This window comes from Echinops telfairi, unplaced genomic scaffold, assembly GCF_000313985.2.
Source record: "Echinops telfairi isolate 266 unplaced genomic scaffold, ASM31398v2 ScPeMD7_23;HRSCAF=83, whole genome shotgun sequence".
Lineage (NCBI taxonomy): Eukaryota > Metazoa > Chordata > Mammalia > Afrosoricida > Tenrecidae > Echinops > Echinops telfairi.
In genome coordinates, this window is record NW_022103920.1 from 59,486,358 (window position 1) to 59,504,617 (window position 18,260).

Here is an 18,260-nt window from a genome sequence, read left to right on the forward strand (position 1 = left end):
CCTCCAAGTGAGGTCATCAAGCCTGACCTGACTGACAGGCTAAACTCCACCTCTTCACTTTTAAGTCTCAAATTGACACCAGGCTATGCAACTACCACACATCCATTGGGTATATTCCCTCATGTCCCTGGGTTCTGTAGATCCCTGAAGCACCCTGCAGAACTCAATGAAAAGTTTGAGAAATGCTTCATGTGGTGGTGGGTGCAATTCAGTCTGAAGGTCAGGCCAGATGCACGCACTCTACCCTTGGCTCCTGCTGGTGATGAGATCACAGCCCCTGCTTTTCGGTGGGCACAGTTTATATGCAGCAACACCGCATTGCAGGAAATCACACAGTCAAATCCTATTTCTCCCCCCACCTTTTTACCAGACCTATACAGGGAAAGGTCATTTGGTGGAAATTTCATGGTGCAATCAATTTTCACCCAAATATAAGAATCCATTCTCTGTCCCTGGACTGTGTCTTATTTACGCACATGACCTTGGGGCTCTCAAGATGTTTCCAGTCGGTATTGGCCTCCTACTAATCCTGCTCAGTCAGGCTTGTCCCCAGCCATTCCAGAAACAGTTTTCTTTCTCCTCTCAGTTTTAACATGTAATTCCTTACATTTGTTACAACTAACAGTAACCAGGCTAACCAGGAAACAAATAATGTGGTCTGATTCACAGCCTCTACTAAGGTCAGGTCCCCATTTCATCCTATTCCTGTTAGTCATCAGATTATGTGCTCCAAAATAGAGCTGTAGCCACAGGCGGATGAAATCTACAATTCTAATCTATCACATAAGGGCTTACAGCTGAAAAAGCCAGATTAGTTGATTATAACTCTATATGTGCATGTGCATATATATATATATATTTTTTGGAGTTATATATCACATAAGGGCTTACAGCTGGAAAAGCCAGATTAGTTGATTATAACTCTGTACATGTACATGTATATATATATTTTTGGAGTTATTTTATATGTGTGCGTGTGAGTGAATTGGATGGAGGCTTATAGAGCAGATCAGTTTTCCATGTAATTCATACACATTTTGTTTCATCTCATTGATTGCAGTGTAACATCATTTAGTTTACTTCCTATGGTTTCTGGCTCCATTCTTCCTTTCCCATCCCCTTTTAACTTTGTTGTTGGGTAAATACCACCTTTTTGATCTTAAATGGTTGAATATTCTCATAGTCTCAGATGTATGTATGTATCTAATTAGTGTTACTTACCTTTTATGGATCTTTCTATTGTTTGAGAGTAAGTTCATTTCCCAGACTCAAAGGGTAACTAAGGACTGAGAGTCCCACTACTAAGCCTGATATATAGCGATATTTTGAGTTCCACATTTTTTCTCTAGAGTAGTTTTAATACAGACTTAGTTGTTGACACAAATGATATTCATCCCTTGACAATGATTAATGATCAGGAAATTATCAGTGTTCTAGTGTAATCTTTCTGAATGTTAAGACTGGTATAGATTTCTATAAACTCTTTGTTTTTGTAATTACTCTGGAAATATTTGCTTAGCTCTTATCCAAAAATTGTAAGGGCCATCAAAAAGTTGAGGTTTCACAACTCTAACAACTACAAAAACGTCCAATTTTATTGAAGAGAACTCTATTATTTCAAAATGTACAGAGGAATACATTTTACTACCTTTGCTGTGTGTTCTTGATTGTCACATCTTTTTGTGAACAGTCAAACACGTCTGCATCATTTTCTAGTTTGAAAACAAAGACTACAATCAGTTCGGGACAATTAGGGATATTTGGGGGAGTGAGAAAAGCTTTAGAGAAGGGTAACTGGTCAGCTTTCCTTTGGGATTCCGGTCCTTTACACTGTTTTTACAGATAGAGCAATTTTTTAATTACTGTGGAAATATTTGCTTAGCAATTATTTACAGCAATTTTTCTTTATTGTAAGCCATCTTAAGCATTATTTCTTGATCCTCAAACTGAGAAGATTCCTTCGTTGAGCTGAGAATTTCGAAATTTGCTCCTTAAGTGCTTTTTCATGCTCTGTTAAGCCCTTCCACTCAACTCAGGAAAGGGTTTTGTTAGTTTGTTTTAACCTTGAAAAAGTTGTTTCTTCCCAATCTAGTCTCTGGATTCTGTTTATTGCTGACCTGCTAAGAATTCATAGACACTCTGGGTGTCTATTCAGCTGCAGTGAATAGTTGACCAGTCTTTGCCTTAGATCATTGGTCCCCAAATTTATTTGGCCAACTGCCCCTTTTTCAGAAAAAGAGAAAAAATACTCAGCACCCCGTTGTCAATGAAAACGTTTGTACTATAGCGCATAATCCAGAATAAATGGAGGTATCTGCCTTTGCAGCCCTCCGGAGCTTTAGAGCACCCCTAGGGGCTGGCATCACCCACTTTGACAAACACTGCCTGAGAGGGAGGTGATGTTTCAAGAGTCTACACTAAGTGTACCCATCAGGTAGCCAACGGAAGACAAAATTCCTGGCTACCTGCTGTCCACCTTGTCAGGAGATGGCGATGGGTAGAGTGCTGATGCAAGTTTAACGAGAGTACTCGAGGAAGGAAGGGAGAGTATTAACCGTGAAGGCAGTCCGTTGAGAGTGTTGCAGTCTGAGGAACCGCAAGCTCCAAGGGCTGAGGGTGGAGCTGCAGCTCAGCTGTACGTGGCCGGTGTGGATAGAGCCGAAAGAGCATGCAGGACGGGGCACAGGACCTGTGCGTCCTGGTAAGGACTCGGGGTTCACTTTAAAACGAGAAGCACTGAGAATGTTGAGAATGGAGTGGTGGCCTCGTCGTCAACTTAGGTTTTGGCAAAGTCAATGTCCGTGTATATGGAAAGCGCATCGAGGGCAGCAGCCAGAGGATGCGGTGGAAAGCTCAAACAATAAACCCTAAGTACCCTGTTTTCCCTGAAAGTAAGACATCCCCTCAATATAAGACCTACTTACAGTTTTGCCTCTTGCTGAAATATAAAGCATCCCCCTGAAAATAAGGCCCCCGAAGGTACCGTAACTCTGGACTCTGGACCGTAGCGGCAGGTGCCGCCACATAGCTCACTGTTGGCTGCAGAACAGCCGGAGCAGACAGGAAGTGCGAGGTCTCTTTTAATAAAACAATAAACAATAAATGTTACTGTATTCTTCTTCATGTAAAAATAAGACATTCCCTGAAAATAAGACCTAGTGCATCTTTGGGAGCAAGAATTAATATAAGACACTGTCATATTTTCAGGGAAACAGGGTAGCACACAGTGTCTTGCATCATAGTTGTAATCGTGGATAATAGGTGCTGATTCTGGTCATATTTTGAAGGTGGAGCTAATAGGATCTGCCAGTTGTTTTATCTGATGTTTGAGTAAAAAGGACAATGATATTTCTAAGACTATTAATTGGAGGTGTGGACAAGGCACATGCACAGGAGTCTGGAGTTCAGAGAAGATGGGACTAGTTAAAGGTAGGAGTCATCTGCATAACGATAGTGTTTACAGCCAACGCAGCTTTTTGGAGGCATGCAAATTGTGCATATCACTGGCCATGCAGATCGATGCAGTTTCGGACCTTCAGAGTCGCCACCTGCTTTGTAATTTGAATTCAGAGGATCACCACGTCAGACAGGGCGTGTTCAGGACCACAGGCTTGACTACACCGAACCATTGCTATTGGGCCAACTGAGGCGACTTGTGGCAACCCCATCCATCTGTGTCAGAGTGGAACTGTGCTCCGGCGGGTTGCCCTCAGCTGAATGTTTGAAAATTCACCCCTGAGCCTTTCTTCTGAGGCACCTCTGGGGAGACTCAAACTTCCCACCTTTCAGTTTGCAGCCAGGGTCATCCACCTTGTCCCACAGTGTAGTGATTCAGAAACTCTGAAGGTAGGGCCTGCAACTGGTGCTTCACAAAGGCCTGAGGCAAACATGCTACAGCTTGAGAGCCATTACCTTAGATTTATTTGTTAATTAACACCCCCCCCCCCCACGCACACGTCCTCACTGACAACCCAAATGAACACGACCCGGAGAAATTGTTCACCTATTCCTCCTCACAGAAAGGACGACAAGGTAGCTATTTCAGACAGACTCCTGAGTAGTCTTTCCCTTTTTAAACAAATTTTTGTTGCCCAATTGAGTATGAATGACATTGGCTACTTTTTCAGGAAATGAACCTGAGAGTCAAAGCATTGACTATCGATTGTATGAGCATCCAGAGTCTACTGTTTGAATGAACCAGCAAGCATATTGAGTATCATTCATAGTGACTTGAGTTCAGGAGAGTCGCAGATTTTTAATTGGTACAAAAATCGAGCCGTGGTACCAGCGGGAGTGCAGGATTAACACATGGTATGGATCATATTTTATAGCGATTTGGTTTTTGAGTTTCTCAGCAATTTCTTGCATGAGACGGAGAAACCACTTCCCATTTTGGTAAGGGAAACCGGATGGTTCTTTTCTACGGCTCTCTTGGTTGCAAAGCTCCACTTGTGTTGACTGTTCCCTAGAGCCAGGAACCCTGGAACATCTTAGAGAAATGGTTAACACACATTTGGTATTTAGAACCCTAAAGGGTTTGTGGGCACACCTGCTCTATTGCAAAACCACAGCTGGACTTGGGCAGCTGACAGGAGATATATGGAGCATATCTATTTGGGAAACAAAATTGAGACATGGAGTTAGTTATTAGCCTAGTTTTTCTGAGATTTCCAAAAAGCTCTACACATATACACAATCTGGGCTTTGTGCTTTTTTCTAATAGACCACCTCAAGACAAACATCTCAACCAGTTGGGGTTACTGGGGCAAGCAGAGTGGAACAAAGTCCCTAGCTTTTGTGTGAGTTTCTTATGAAGTGAATTCTAAGAAGAATATTTTGTAAGAACTGTGTGTGTCACTTACAAAGCAAACCTGTTTCTCCAACCAGGCCCTGTTGGCTCGTCACTGAACACCCTCCTGTCTCCTTGCCCCTCCTTTAATGGCTTCCTTGTTCTTCTCCGTATGCAACCAGGAATCTCCTCAGTGAAGGGGGCTGCCTATGCCTGCCATCACCCACAGCACCATCACCACAGCACAGTTTCACCATTCAATGGTGAATGGTATTCCGAAAGTTTCAGGCATGTTGTTTGGGATTATTGCCTTTGATCTCATGTGACGGGGACTGAACCAATAATAGTCACAATTTAACCAAATCTTAATGCTTGGCTTGTTTTCATTGAATCATAACAAATTTACGTAGTAGGTACCATACTACTACCCCTACTCTACAGATGAAGAATTTACATGGCTCATTCAATTTCTCTGTAATTCAATGTCACTCAGTCAGGAAGTGGAGGGGGTGGGATTTGTCTCAGGTAGTTAGATTTCTTAGGCTTTGTATGTAATGATTACCTTATGCAGTCACCCAAAGCAACTAACTTATTTGATTCATTAAGTACATCTTATTCTGACAAAGCTAACGTGGGCTTTCCCACCTCTCTTTCTTTCAAATGTCCCGTGTCCTGAATGTGTGTTGCTGGCTGGCCCTCTGTTGAATAAACATTCTTTTCTCCTTGCCCAGTCTCTAGTTGTGCTTCATGTCATCATTTCAATGAGTATTTCCTTTGTCCTAAGGAAATACTAAGACCTGGTGGCGCAAAGGTTAAATGCTCAGCTAATAATGAAAAGTCGGCGACTCCATCGAAGGAAGTCCCAGCACTCAGGCCCTTTAAAGAATACTGCTGGGAGCAGCTCTCCCGTGTCACATGGGCTCGATGACTCAAAGTCGACTTGATGGCACCTAGTAAAATCATTTCCTCTGTTCTGAAATGGCAATAATAATAGGACCAACCATTTACATGATGGGTTAAAATTCCAAGGTGTATTAGTTACCTCTTCATAAAACTATTGTTAGCCCAGGTAGACTAGAGAAACAAATCCAGGGAGACTCATATGTGTATAAGAAAGAGCTTTATATAGAGTAATTTTACATTAAGAAAACATCCCAGCCCAGTCCAGATCAAGTCCTTAAGTCCGATATTAGCCCATATGTCTGATACCAATCTATAAAGTCCTCTTCAGACTCACGAAACACATGCAATGATGCTGAATGCAGGAAGATCACAGGCCAGAGGGTGGGAAGTATTGTGGCGGTAGAGGAATCCCAGCGCTGGCAGGTCTCCTTGTGGCTCCTCCAGCTCCCAGGGCTCTAGCAAAGCTCCATGTGTCTTGTACGTAGGATTGTCTCCAAGGGAGTAAGCGTGTGTCCCTCCTCCAGCGAGCTATTAATCTCCTTGGGGCCTCCAAATGAGGTCATCAAGCTGTGACCTGATTGACAGGCTAAACTTCATCCCTTCACTGTTAAGTCTCAAATGGACAACAGATTATGTAACTACCACCCTTATTATAGGAATAAAAGAGAATGTGCAACACCATATAGTATAAGAGTTCAATGAGTGTTCTTGGGAACGTTATTTTGTGGGTGAGGTGATTCCGTCAGCAGATCTATGCCACAAGTAATTTTGGGCATCCTTGTGATGCAGGTATTTGTCAAGGGCCCGTCTCCTCACACAGCTCCTCATGGATGCCAGGCTGCCTAAGTGGCACCCCACTCTCCAATTCTTGGGGGTGCACATGGCTTCTTCTCAAGGGTAAGATAGCACACTACAGAATGCATGCTGGTCCCCAGGGGGGCACCTTCAGTGTTCGATATCTCCAGATTGAATAGCAGAGCCTAATGGGAATCATCATTGGGACCTCGTTTGGGGCAATGAGAATGATTGGTTATGGGCAGGCAGGCATTCAGGAGTCTTCATCATGCATCTTTTGGAAACCCACATAAGAAAACCTCTTATGACTTTAAAGGCCAGCTACGCAGGCGTGGTTTCTGTGAGAGGGGCTGTGTTAGTCTGGGTACTTTAGGGAAACAAATCCACAGAAAGTCATGTGTAAGAGAGAGTTTTATATAAAGGTTAAGTGCGCATCAAGAAAACATCCCAACCGAGTACTGCCCAAGCCCACAATTTCAAAATTAACCCATTAGCCCATATGTCCAACACGAATCCACAAAGTCCTCCTCCAGCTCACAAAATGGACGGAATGATGCCAACTGCAGGAGGAAAGCTGAGTCAGTGAATGTGTAAACATCTCAGCACTGGCAGAGGTCTCCACATGGGTGATCCAGCACCCAGGGCTGCATCGGGGTAGGTCCATGTGGCTTCTCCTCAGGCATGTCTTGCAGGAAGTGAGCCTTGCCAGCTGAAGCAGGGAACTGGCGAAGGCAGCTGCACCCTGGTCCGACCATCAGAACACAAGAGACCTGAGAACTAGAAAGGCGAAGCTCACCGAGCCTTTTATCCCTTGCCCTTCAATGAACCCCACATGTGTTTATTGGCCAGGTTGGCACAATAAACTAACGACCTCAGTGGCAGTGCCTGTGCTGCGACCTAAGGCCCTGAGGGAATCTCAACTCTTGAGTTCCACCTGGATAGTAGGACAGACGTTCCCTTCCTCTTCCTGCCTGGCATCCAGCTCCCTCCATCTCTCCCTTCAGATATTGGTAGAGACATAACTCTGCTGATTGTCAACACAAAAGTGCTAAAGAGTACTCTCAAGACTTAGTTGTTTGTAAATTTGTAAATTCGAGACCTGACAATTTCGTTGTCGTCCTTATATGTACACACACACACACACACACACAAGTTCCTTCCCCTGTTAGCACCAACTTCACTGGCTAAATAAACAAACTCATTCCATGCTGTCTGTTTTTTTCAGATAATGAGTTGGTTATTTTAAAATCTCAAGGTCTCTCAGTTACCTCTTCTGAGTCATTAATCTTTGAGACAAGGCTGATTGCAAACAAACTCAATGCAATTTTGTCTCCGAGATTTGTGTATAAATAATAAAATTCTAAATGAAATTATAATTAGTGCACATCCAGGGGCTGAGACTGGGCAGTACCTGGAATACTTATTGCAGTAAATTCTTTGTCTTCTGTAAACGCTCACTTGTTGACAGCTGGTTTAAATGCTTTTCAATTATCTTGTGGAGAAGAGCCATGATGATCTTTGTAATTGAGGTTTCATTGATCACTTTAAGCATGGGCTTCCAACTTATTGGCAATTGAAAGTGTTGTTTGGTAGTTAGGAGGCTGGCTCTTGCGACTTAAGGCATCTTAATGGTTGCTTTTTATTATGAGGTGAAATAGATTGTGTTTTTTCTTGTTAAAGGCCCAAACCCTTTTTTCTTTTGCTCCCCTTATTTTCCCTGTCAGCCCTTAGATTTCATGTTGGGGCTTATGTGAAGAGCTAGGATTTGATCCAAACAACAGCGGCACAGAAGATCTGTTGGGCTGTGGGTAGGGATCAACCAGTTAGTTGTATAGTTTACTGTTCTCCAAGCTTCAGGGGCTATGTACGTGTGATGTAATTATGGAATTGTACAATAGAATGAGAAATTTTGGAAATTTTAGCAATACAGTAAATTTGTCCATCTGGCAAGATTGGGCTGGAGGGTAGAAAATATGTTAGCTAGAAAGATAGCATTACAGAAGAAATACAAGCTCTCTCTTTGCATGATTTCAGAAGTCCACAATGGAACACCCCCCAACACCCCCCCCCTTCCCCCGGGGCAGATAGTGTCTGGAGTTTTGTATCAACTTGAGGTCTCCAACATTATGTTCATGCAAGATCCAGTGAATGGGCATGAAAATGTGCTTGTGAATGTCGCAGGAGGACTCTCATAATACATAACCCCAGGGGTCAACAAGGCCCCTGGGGTCTCTTGTTGGAAGCTAGTGGGAGGCTGAAAGATCACCGGCAGCTGTGAATATCTATAACCACACAATATCCAGAGGGAGGATATCCTTACAATGGGTCTGACAGGCCAAACCAGCTGCTGATTGTTGGGTGCGGTTGGGCTCCTTCTAGCTCCCAGCCTCCCGTAGGGCAGAGTAGATCTGTCCACAGAGCTTCTGGGTAATAATCCTTCCAGGAGCAGATACCAGGCCTCTCCTTCTGAGGAACCGCTGGTAGGCTCATATCTTGGTCTTTCTTTCTGATGGCAGCCAAATGCTTCCCGCCCACCCCCTTTACAAAACTTCAAGCAGGTCATTTCCAGCTACTTCCTGAGAATTTTCAGCAACAGTAAACTTAGCTACATACAGGATTGCTCTGATCATCAGAGATTTGGGCTCCACACAGAATTTTAAAGATCATTTTATTGGGGGCTCTTACAGCTGTTATAACAATCCGTACAAATAATGTATCAAGCATAGCTGTACAGATGTTACCTTCATCATTTTCAAAATATTTTCTTTCTGTTTGAGCCCTTGGTATCAGCTCTTTTAACCCTCCCTCCCTTCCCCCCTGCCCCTACCATGACACCTTGATAAATTATAAATTATTATTATTTTTTAAATCTTTTTAATTGTTATTATTTTCATATCTTACAGACTGCTATTTCTCTTTCCCTTTGGTTTCTGCTGTTCGTACCTCTGGAAGAGGTGGTGGTGTTATGTATCAATCATTATGATCCTTCCCCCTTCCTCCCCTCCTCCAACCTTCCTCCTACCTTCCTGATAGGGCTGCTCCCATTTCTGTTCCTGAGGGGTTTATCTGACCTGGATTCCATGTGTCCTGAGCTCTCAACTGTACCAGTGTACATTCTCCAGTCTAGCAAGAACTGAAAGGCTGGACTGGGGTCATGATGGTGGGGGGTAAGGAAACCTCAAAAAACAGAGGACTATTGTGTGTTTCGTGTGTGTTATACTGCCCCCTGGTTGACTCATCCCTTCCTTGTGACCCTTCTGTTAGGGGATGTCCCATTGTCTACAGATAGGTTTTGGGTCTCTGCTCCGACCCACTTCATTCTCAGCAATATTTTTTTTGTTTGTTTGGTTAGTTTGGATCTTCTAATGCCTGATACCTGATCCCATTGACACGTCATGATCACACAGGTTGGTGTGCTTCTTTCATGTGGGATTGTTGCTTCTCTGCTAGATGGCCGCTTGTTTAACTTCAAGCCTTTAAGACCCAGATGCTATTATCTTGATAGCCAGACACCATCAGCTTTCTTCACCACATTTGCTTGTGCACCCATTTGTCTTCAGCAATCATGCCAGGAGGGTGAGCATCACAGAATGCCAGGTTGTTAGAACAAAGTGTTCTTGCATTGAGGGAGGGTATGAGCAGAGGCCCAACATCCGTCTACTACCTCATTGTATTGCCATATCAATATATGTACATAAGCCAATACCTCTATTTTGATGAATTAATATATTTACATATGTACACAGGAATTTTACTTTTAGAAACTTTGTTCTCTCTCTGTAAAATGGGAATTAAATATCTACCTCTCAGAGTTGAGGTGAGGTCTAAGATAGTGGGGGAGAATGCTCCAGATTAGATCTCAGGCTGTACTCTCTCAACAGATGACATCACCCATGCCCTAGCAATGCCCACGCACTGCCTCTGCAGCTACCTGCACGTAAGAGTTGCCATTTTCTTTTCTTTGTCTCCAGTGCTACCTTCTACCCCAGGGGTGCTCACACTTTTTCAGTATGCAAGCTACTTATAAAATGATCAAGTCAAAATGATTTACCACCTACAAAAATGCAAAACATATATTTATTTATTACATTTATTCATAAATGCATTGAGAATTCTTTATATGTACAATGTATGTTTATGTACCTTGCATAACTGTGTGAGTTCATGTTGCACAATACAACACAATTAACTATGTACATTTTTTTTGTCATTACCTGAGTTTACTCTGATGACTTTCACTGAATGGAATGAGCCAGGGATGCATAGTCCGGACAGTAGCTGCTGACAGCCAGCCTCCAGCACATTTCCAAATGATCATCAGTCATAGTGGAACGGTATTTGGACTTAGTGATCTTTATATGGGAAAAGGCTGACTCACATAAATAAGGAGAGCCGAATAATGCAGTCAAGGAGGTAGCACATTTTCTCATGTTTGGGTGCTTTCCCTCTGTGAGTAAGTTCCAGAACTGTTCATGTGCTCTGGATTTCAGCTGAATGTCGGCTCGTAGTGTCACAATCTCCCATTCCGTGTGAAAGTGATACGTTTTTGTCTTCTTTCTTGGCCCAGCTCCCTCACTCATTTGAATACCCTTTCTTACGATTAAGAGAAAACAAAACAAGGTCTAAAAATTGGTGATAACTTAGCTTGTCAGTTTTGCTGCACTTTGAGCACGCAGTTGATTTGCGCATGCGTTTGACACCTAAGATTGCACCTGATTGGCTGCACTGTATATCAATTAAGTGATGGGATTGATGATAGGCTTACGTCTACTTATTTATTTATTTATTTTTGCTTTTTTAAAAATGTTTTATGTCTATTTTTTTAGTGCCATGCGATCTACCCACACTACATTTGCGATCGACTAGTAGATCGTGATCAATGTATTAAGTACCCCTGTTCTGCCCATTTTCATAAATCAGCTTTCTTTTTCATTTTTTTTAACAAAGTCCACTTTGCTCTTATTGTTTGCTCATCCTATGCTCCGTCTCTACCAGCTTCCAGAATTCCTCACAACTATTTCTTCAGATCCTAACCCCACAAATAAGCAAACAAAAACCAACTCACCTTAGTATATGTTCTAGATATGGGCTAGAAGTGATGCCCAGTTCGCTGTATGTCTTCCTATCATTTTATGCTCTCCTAAGAATTACTTGAGACCTTCATTTTCCTGAGCTGCTCAGAGACATTGTCATGGAAGGTAGAATTTCATAGGAAGTTTTGTTGATGATGAATATGGATCGATAAGAAGCAATTGATCCCCATCGCTTCTCGGCCTTTTGGCTAAGATCAAGAAGCAATTGATCCTTATAGCAAGGGGGAGGGAGAAACCTTAGGGAGCCTGTAGGTTTTTTTGTTTTATTAAAGGTCTGTTTTGATGCAATTAGAGTCCATGAGGAGCTGATGATGCATGAAACGGGGTGTGATAAATGGTACTTCGTATAGAGAAGCTAGTATGTGATAGGAGACTACAGCTTCTTTGAGCAAGTTGGCTGTTCCCCAGCTTAATTACCATTCTTGGCCACCTACACCTTACATACTCAGGAAACACAATTGAAGACCAATAAGAAGTTTAATATTCCACTCTCCCAAGGCCATCCAAACTTGATGCCCTTCTCTAAGATAACCAGGTATTTAACTAACTTTGTCTCAACTTCTTAGAATCTTCTAAAATAACAGGTCTCTGCAGAACATGGAGGGAACACCGATGCTGTATTGGATATGTGTTGGGCTGTGATCCACAAGGTCGGCAGTCCCAAAGCACCAGCTGCTCTGCAGGAGAAAGGGCTTTCTACTCATGTAAACAGTTCCAGTCTCGGAAACTCAAAGAGGGGCAGTTCCACTCTGTCCTACAGGGTTGCTATGAGTTGGTATTGACCTGATGGCAGTGAGCTTTGGAGTTATAGAACATGGAACCTTGGTGACTGGAGGACTGGTTATGGGTTGAACTGCTAACCATGCCGTCTGCAGTTTGAATGCACCAGTCTCTCCATGGCAGAATGATGAAGCATTTTGGTTCCATTAAGAGTTGCAGCTTCGGAAACCCAAAGTAGTTCTACTCTGAACTGTGAGTTGAAATGAGCTCCGTGGCAGTGCGTGTGGAGTTTGTGTGTGTGGTGTGTGTGTATGTGTGTTAATAGAACATGAGTCAATGACTCTGACAGCTTTAATTTTTCCAAAATCATAAAAGACACACATGGAAAATAAGCCAGTCTAGGCCTTCTGTCTTTGTCTCAGCAGAGGAAGTGGGAAGCTCCACATGGGGTAGGACGCTCTGGATCTTCTGCAGTGGGGACAATACATCAACGGACTGACCAGGTCTTCTCTACAAGGGCACAGTTCGCTGAAAATAGGGAGGTAGGATTTGTTTTGAAGGTAGAACTCATTAGCTAATGATTATTCATTCTTTTTAAAAAATTATTTTATTGGGGGCGCTCTCAGCTCTTACCTCAGTCCATACACATATCCATTGTGAAAAACACATCTGTACAGTTGTTGCCATCATGTTTTCCAAAACATTTTCTCTCTACTTGAGCCCTTGGTATCCGCTCATTTTACCCTCCCTCCGTTGTGGGGGAAATGCCACCCCCCACAACAAATCATGGGTTCAATAGGTGCAATTGTATGGTTAAGATATATAAAGATTATAGTAAAGTCCTAGAGAGCATGAGAGATAGAAGAGAGATTGAAATAATGGAGTCAGACACATTTCATGGTAGCATGCTCACCTCAGCCCTGCTTGGTAGTCCACATGGAGATGGGAGACCGGAGGGCAGGAGAGAGGGAGAGGGGAAAGAGGACAAAGAGAAAGGGAACAGGGGAGAGAGGACCAGAGAGGAGAGGGGGAACCAAGGAGAGGCCAAGAGAGCTCTTTATTACTAACCCAGGCCTATATACCTTTGGGGGGAGTGCACGCCCCCTAATTACAGGTAAAGGCATACGTCACAGGAAGGGGTTGTACTATAGGTTACACAGTAATGAGAGTGGGACAATCTAGGGATATACACACAACAGGAAGAGAAGGGATTGGGGGTATACATGTGACAAGAAGGGAGGAGGATCCTAGATTCAGGATGGCAGCCTAACTCTGGATGTCACTGAGCAGGTTTGACCTGTTCTCTGGATCTCCATAGGAATCATTATCAGTAGGGTGTAAACCCCACCTACAGGAACCAGACTAATGGTCGCAAGCCTTTAGGGAGAAGTAGCCTATTTTCCTTAACAGCAGGGAGTGGGCTCTACCTGTGGTGGGCTCTACCTGTGGGTGCCAGATAGTAGTCTGGCAACTGACTGCCTTGACAATCACTTACCATTAGCTGCAAGCAGTGTCTTAAGTCTAACATATATTTGGGGGAGATGACTTAGGAGAAATCTTTCTGTTTCCCACACTCCCTCCCCCCCTCCCCCATAAACCCTTGATAATTTATAAATTTTTCTTTTTCATTTTTTTTTGTCTTACACTGACCGCTGTTTCCCTTCACCCACTTTTCTGTTGTCTGTCCCCCTGGGAGGGGGGGCCACATGTCGATTTTTGTGAATGATTATTAATTCTTATTGACTTTCTGTATTCTCTTTGTCTTGGTTTCAATGTCATTAAATTAAAACAAACAAAAACAAAACCAGCAGTACAGACTTGTTCACTGCACAAGTTCAACTCTAACGTACAAGTTGCTACTGGAAGCAAAAGCAGTACTGCCTTAGAGGCTTTTATTGGATGGCATCTTATTGAAAAGAGAGCCAGATCTTTTCCCTGAAATGCCACTGTTGTTGTTGTTGTTGTTGCTAGGTGCTAGTGAGCAGATTCAGACCCTATGCACCACAGAACGAAGTCCTGCATAGCCCTGCTCCATCCTCACAATTGTTCCTGTGCCTGAGCCCATTGTTGAAGTCACTGTGTCAACCCCTGTCATTGAGGGCCTTCCTCTTTGTTGTTGCCCTTCTACTTTACCAAGCTTGATGTCCTTCCCTAGGAACTCATCTTTCCTTACACTATGTCCAAAGTCTCACCACCCCTGCCTCCAAGGAGCACTCTGGCCGCACTTCTTCTAAGCCAGACCAGTTTGTCCCCGAGCAGTCCATGGTACTTTCCCCGTTCGTGGCCAGCACCACCATCCACATGCGCCCATTCTCCTTCAGTCTTCCTTAGGCCTTCGTCGACCTGCGTACGAGGCAACGGGAATACCATGGCGTGGGTCAGGCGCATCGTAGTCCCCACACCCTTGCTTCTCAATACTCTAAAGAGCTCTTGTGCAGCAGAGTTACCTAACGCAATTCACCTTTTGATCTCTTGACTGCTGCTTCCATGAACATCGCTTGTAGATCCAAGCAAGACAAAAATCTTGACAACTTTATCCTGATGTGACCTACTGGTGCAAGTGTGGGGATTGTTGCCTTCTCTACGTGGAGTCACAGTCTACACTGATGGCTCTCATCTTTGAGCATCATTAGCAAGCGCTTTAGGTCCTCCTCGCTTTTAGCCAATGAGGTTGTGTTATCTGCATCGCCCAGGTTGTTAATAAGCCTTCCTCTAATCCTGATGTCACATTCTATTTTGTGTAATTAAGCTTCTTCGATTATTTGCTCAGTATATGCATTGAACAACTATCGTGAGTGCATACAACCCCGACCCACACCTTTCCTGGTTTTAAACCTTGAAGCAGTCCCTTACTGTGTTCACCCAGCTGCTTCTTGACCCATGTGCAAATGTTGCAGGAGCAGCAGAGCGCTCCGACATGTGCTACCAGCACACCTTCTAGCCTTCAAGGGAGAAATACATAGCACCGGCCTTGTTACCCTGAGCACTTGTGATGTCTTAGAAGGTGTATAGGCATGATGTCCTGGAAATGGAAAGGGAGGGGATTCCAAGAATTGGTTCCTCCGTGGAAGGAGCCGGGAAGTAGTCAGAACTGATGGAATCAGAATGCTGACGTCAGTCAAACACTGCAGCAACGAGAGGACGCTTCCTAAAAAAGCGGCTGTTCAGTTTCAGTAAGAAATCATTATGCTAGAGTTGGATTTGTACATTTATTTCATCTGAATCTATCTTCTTGAACCCTATGGGAATCTGAGCACTACTTGTTGCTTTGGTCTCATCTCTCTTACTGGGTCCAACAGCCCCAGCACATGAAACAAACAGTTACAGGACAAGATGAATACGTTCAGAAAGCCTGTGCTCTGAATAGAGCCTCTGCTCACAAAGGAGCATCAAAAAGTTTGTAGAAGAATTCCATTAGCTTTTAGTTTAATTTTTCCACAAAATTTTTGAAGCAAGCCCCCTTGTATGTTGACTATGGGAGACAGTCCCATTCAAGGCATTCCCGCTCAGGGGAAAACTGAAAACTCACATTGAAAAATTTAAAAAGGGAGCCCAAAATCACAAGAATACTGTCAAGTGGACAAAGCACCGTGCTTGCATCTTTTTCACTGGTAAGCCTAGCTTGGGCTGTGAATGTCTTAACAACCAGCTTGTTTGCCTGTTTTATTACAACCAGTTGATACGTGAAGAAATAGGATCCTATGCATTGCTTGAAGCTCCGGGTTGCCAAATTAACTACGCCCAGTGGGCTCACACCAGACAGGAGACATGCTCTACAATAGATTGGCACATTTGGGGGACAGAACAGTCGGCGATAATTCCTTAAACATTTTAAGTCTCTTGTCCGTTGCTGCTGTTACTTGCCCTCTAACTTGATTCTGATACACGGCGACCTCGTGTGCAGCGCAGAAGTGTCTCATAGGTTTGCCCAGGCCGTGACCTTTCGGAATGGAGCACTGGTAGTACATTGGATTGCTAACCAGAAGATCAGCGGTTCAAACTCCACTCGCCATTCTGTGGAGAAAGAGGAGGCCGTCTACTTCTGTGAGGTTCGACCACTCCGGAAACTTTGTGGAGCCGTTTAACTCTGCCCTACAGAGTTTATATGAGTCAAAATTGACCTTAGGGCTAGGCTGGGGGAATGGGACCTTTTGGAAGAGGATCCCAAGGCGTGTCTTCTGAGGTGCCTCTGAGTAGATTAGAACCACTGACCATGGCTAGCAGTGGAACCCTTAACATTTTGCACCACCCAAGGATTCCTTCTTTAAAGATGAATGGTTAGGTCGTGTGTGGCATATTGAGGAAATAAAGAAGTTAAACAGAAAGAGAAACACGGCAGCAGTCCCTGAAAGTACATCCTTGGTGAACCTCATGCTTTGTGAAACTCCATGAGCAAGTGAACTTCATCTGAAGTTTGGCTTCAGGGTAACATTTTTTCTCCCCAGTGAGTGGCCAGTTGGGATTTCCTTTGTGTCCACACGGTCGGCTTTCATGGAGCAGAGATACCCCCAGTGCAAAGTGTTCAGAAGGTACAGAGGACAGAGTCACCGCCCGTGAGTCAATGCCGATTCATAGCAACACCTGTGGGTTTCCGAGTAACTGTTTACTCAGGTAGAAAGCCCAGTCTGTTTACTGATCAAGCTTGCTGGTGGTTTTGAACTGCTGACCATGTGGATCACAAAATGCTAAAGAAAGGAAATTCCATTACACGAAACCTCTGTACAGATCTGACATGACGCTTTCTTCCCCAAACCTTTGTGTCTACTTCTCTTGGCATTTGGTTTACTCCCAGTTTGTGAAACTCCGTCTATCTGAGTTAAAAACTGCTCCCTGCTATAGGGGATGCCTATTTTCCCTGCATGCTTTGACTGTTTATCACAGACAGCACTGCACGACATGATTATCTGCAAAAGGAAGGCGTTCCAGAGAGCCACAAGATGCTCAAGTAAGAGTAATATTTTCAGCAAGAGATTGTATTTCAGATTTTAAAGTAAACTTCATCACATCTTGATAAACTGAGCAAAAGAGGTCCATGCACTGAATCTTTGTAGAGATTGCAATTGCTTCCACTTTATCTTCCGAACAGACCTGGGCAAAGAACCCCATAGGTTAACTATTGTACTAAATTCACATTTCTTTGGCTCCTCTGGGAGAATCCAAGTTCTCTCCTTATTTGTGATTAGCTAGCTTGTACAGCAATATGAGATATAATTTTCTATTCAAAGTTTTTTCACATACTGTTAAATTAATTTGCATTGATTTGAAAATTAATTTTATAAAGCTGTCCATTGCACACCACTTGATTTTATTTTTTAGAAAGCATGAGATTCAACTTGATTTGCCAATGTCATTTATTGTGTATGCATTATTGTAAGTTTTTAGGGTCAACTGATGCATTAAGCTTTTTTTCTAAAATATATCTCATTGTACTTCCCAAAGTAATTTGAAGCAGTTGATCTTACATGTAAAATATCCATAAATGCACCCCCAAAAAGATCCTCCAGAACTTAAAGAACTAATGTAACCAATGTCACTGAATTATACATCTAGAAAATGTTGAATTTTGGTAGTTGTGTGTATTTTCAAAATACAAATCAATTTATCCATCAGGGACCGTATGCATAGGGAAAGAGTTAAGGAACTGTAGTTTCTTAGCCAGAACTGTGCTAGGTGCCACTCATCAGAGAATTCTGAAACAATACAGAACAATCTGCCCTATCTTCCTCATCTCCTGTCTCATCTGCCAAACAATAAAGGAAACCAGGTGATATTACATAGACATCAAGTCTGCGTCCACAGGTATTCTAGGCACTCTATGGGGCCACAATGAAATTGAATCTTGCACCACTTTATGAAACATTTCCCAACATTGTATAATGAAAGCTAGGTCCTCCTCTCCTTTGCAGGCACGGTCTGGTGTACCCGTGGAAGTTCCTTAGTTAGACGACAGGCAAGAGAGT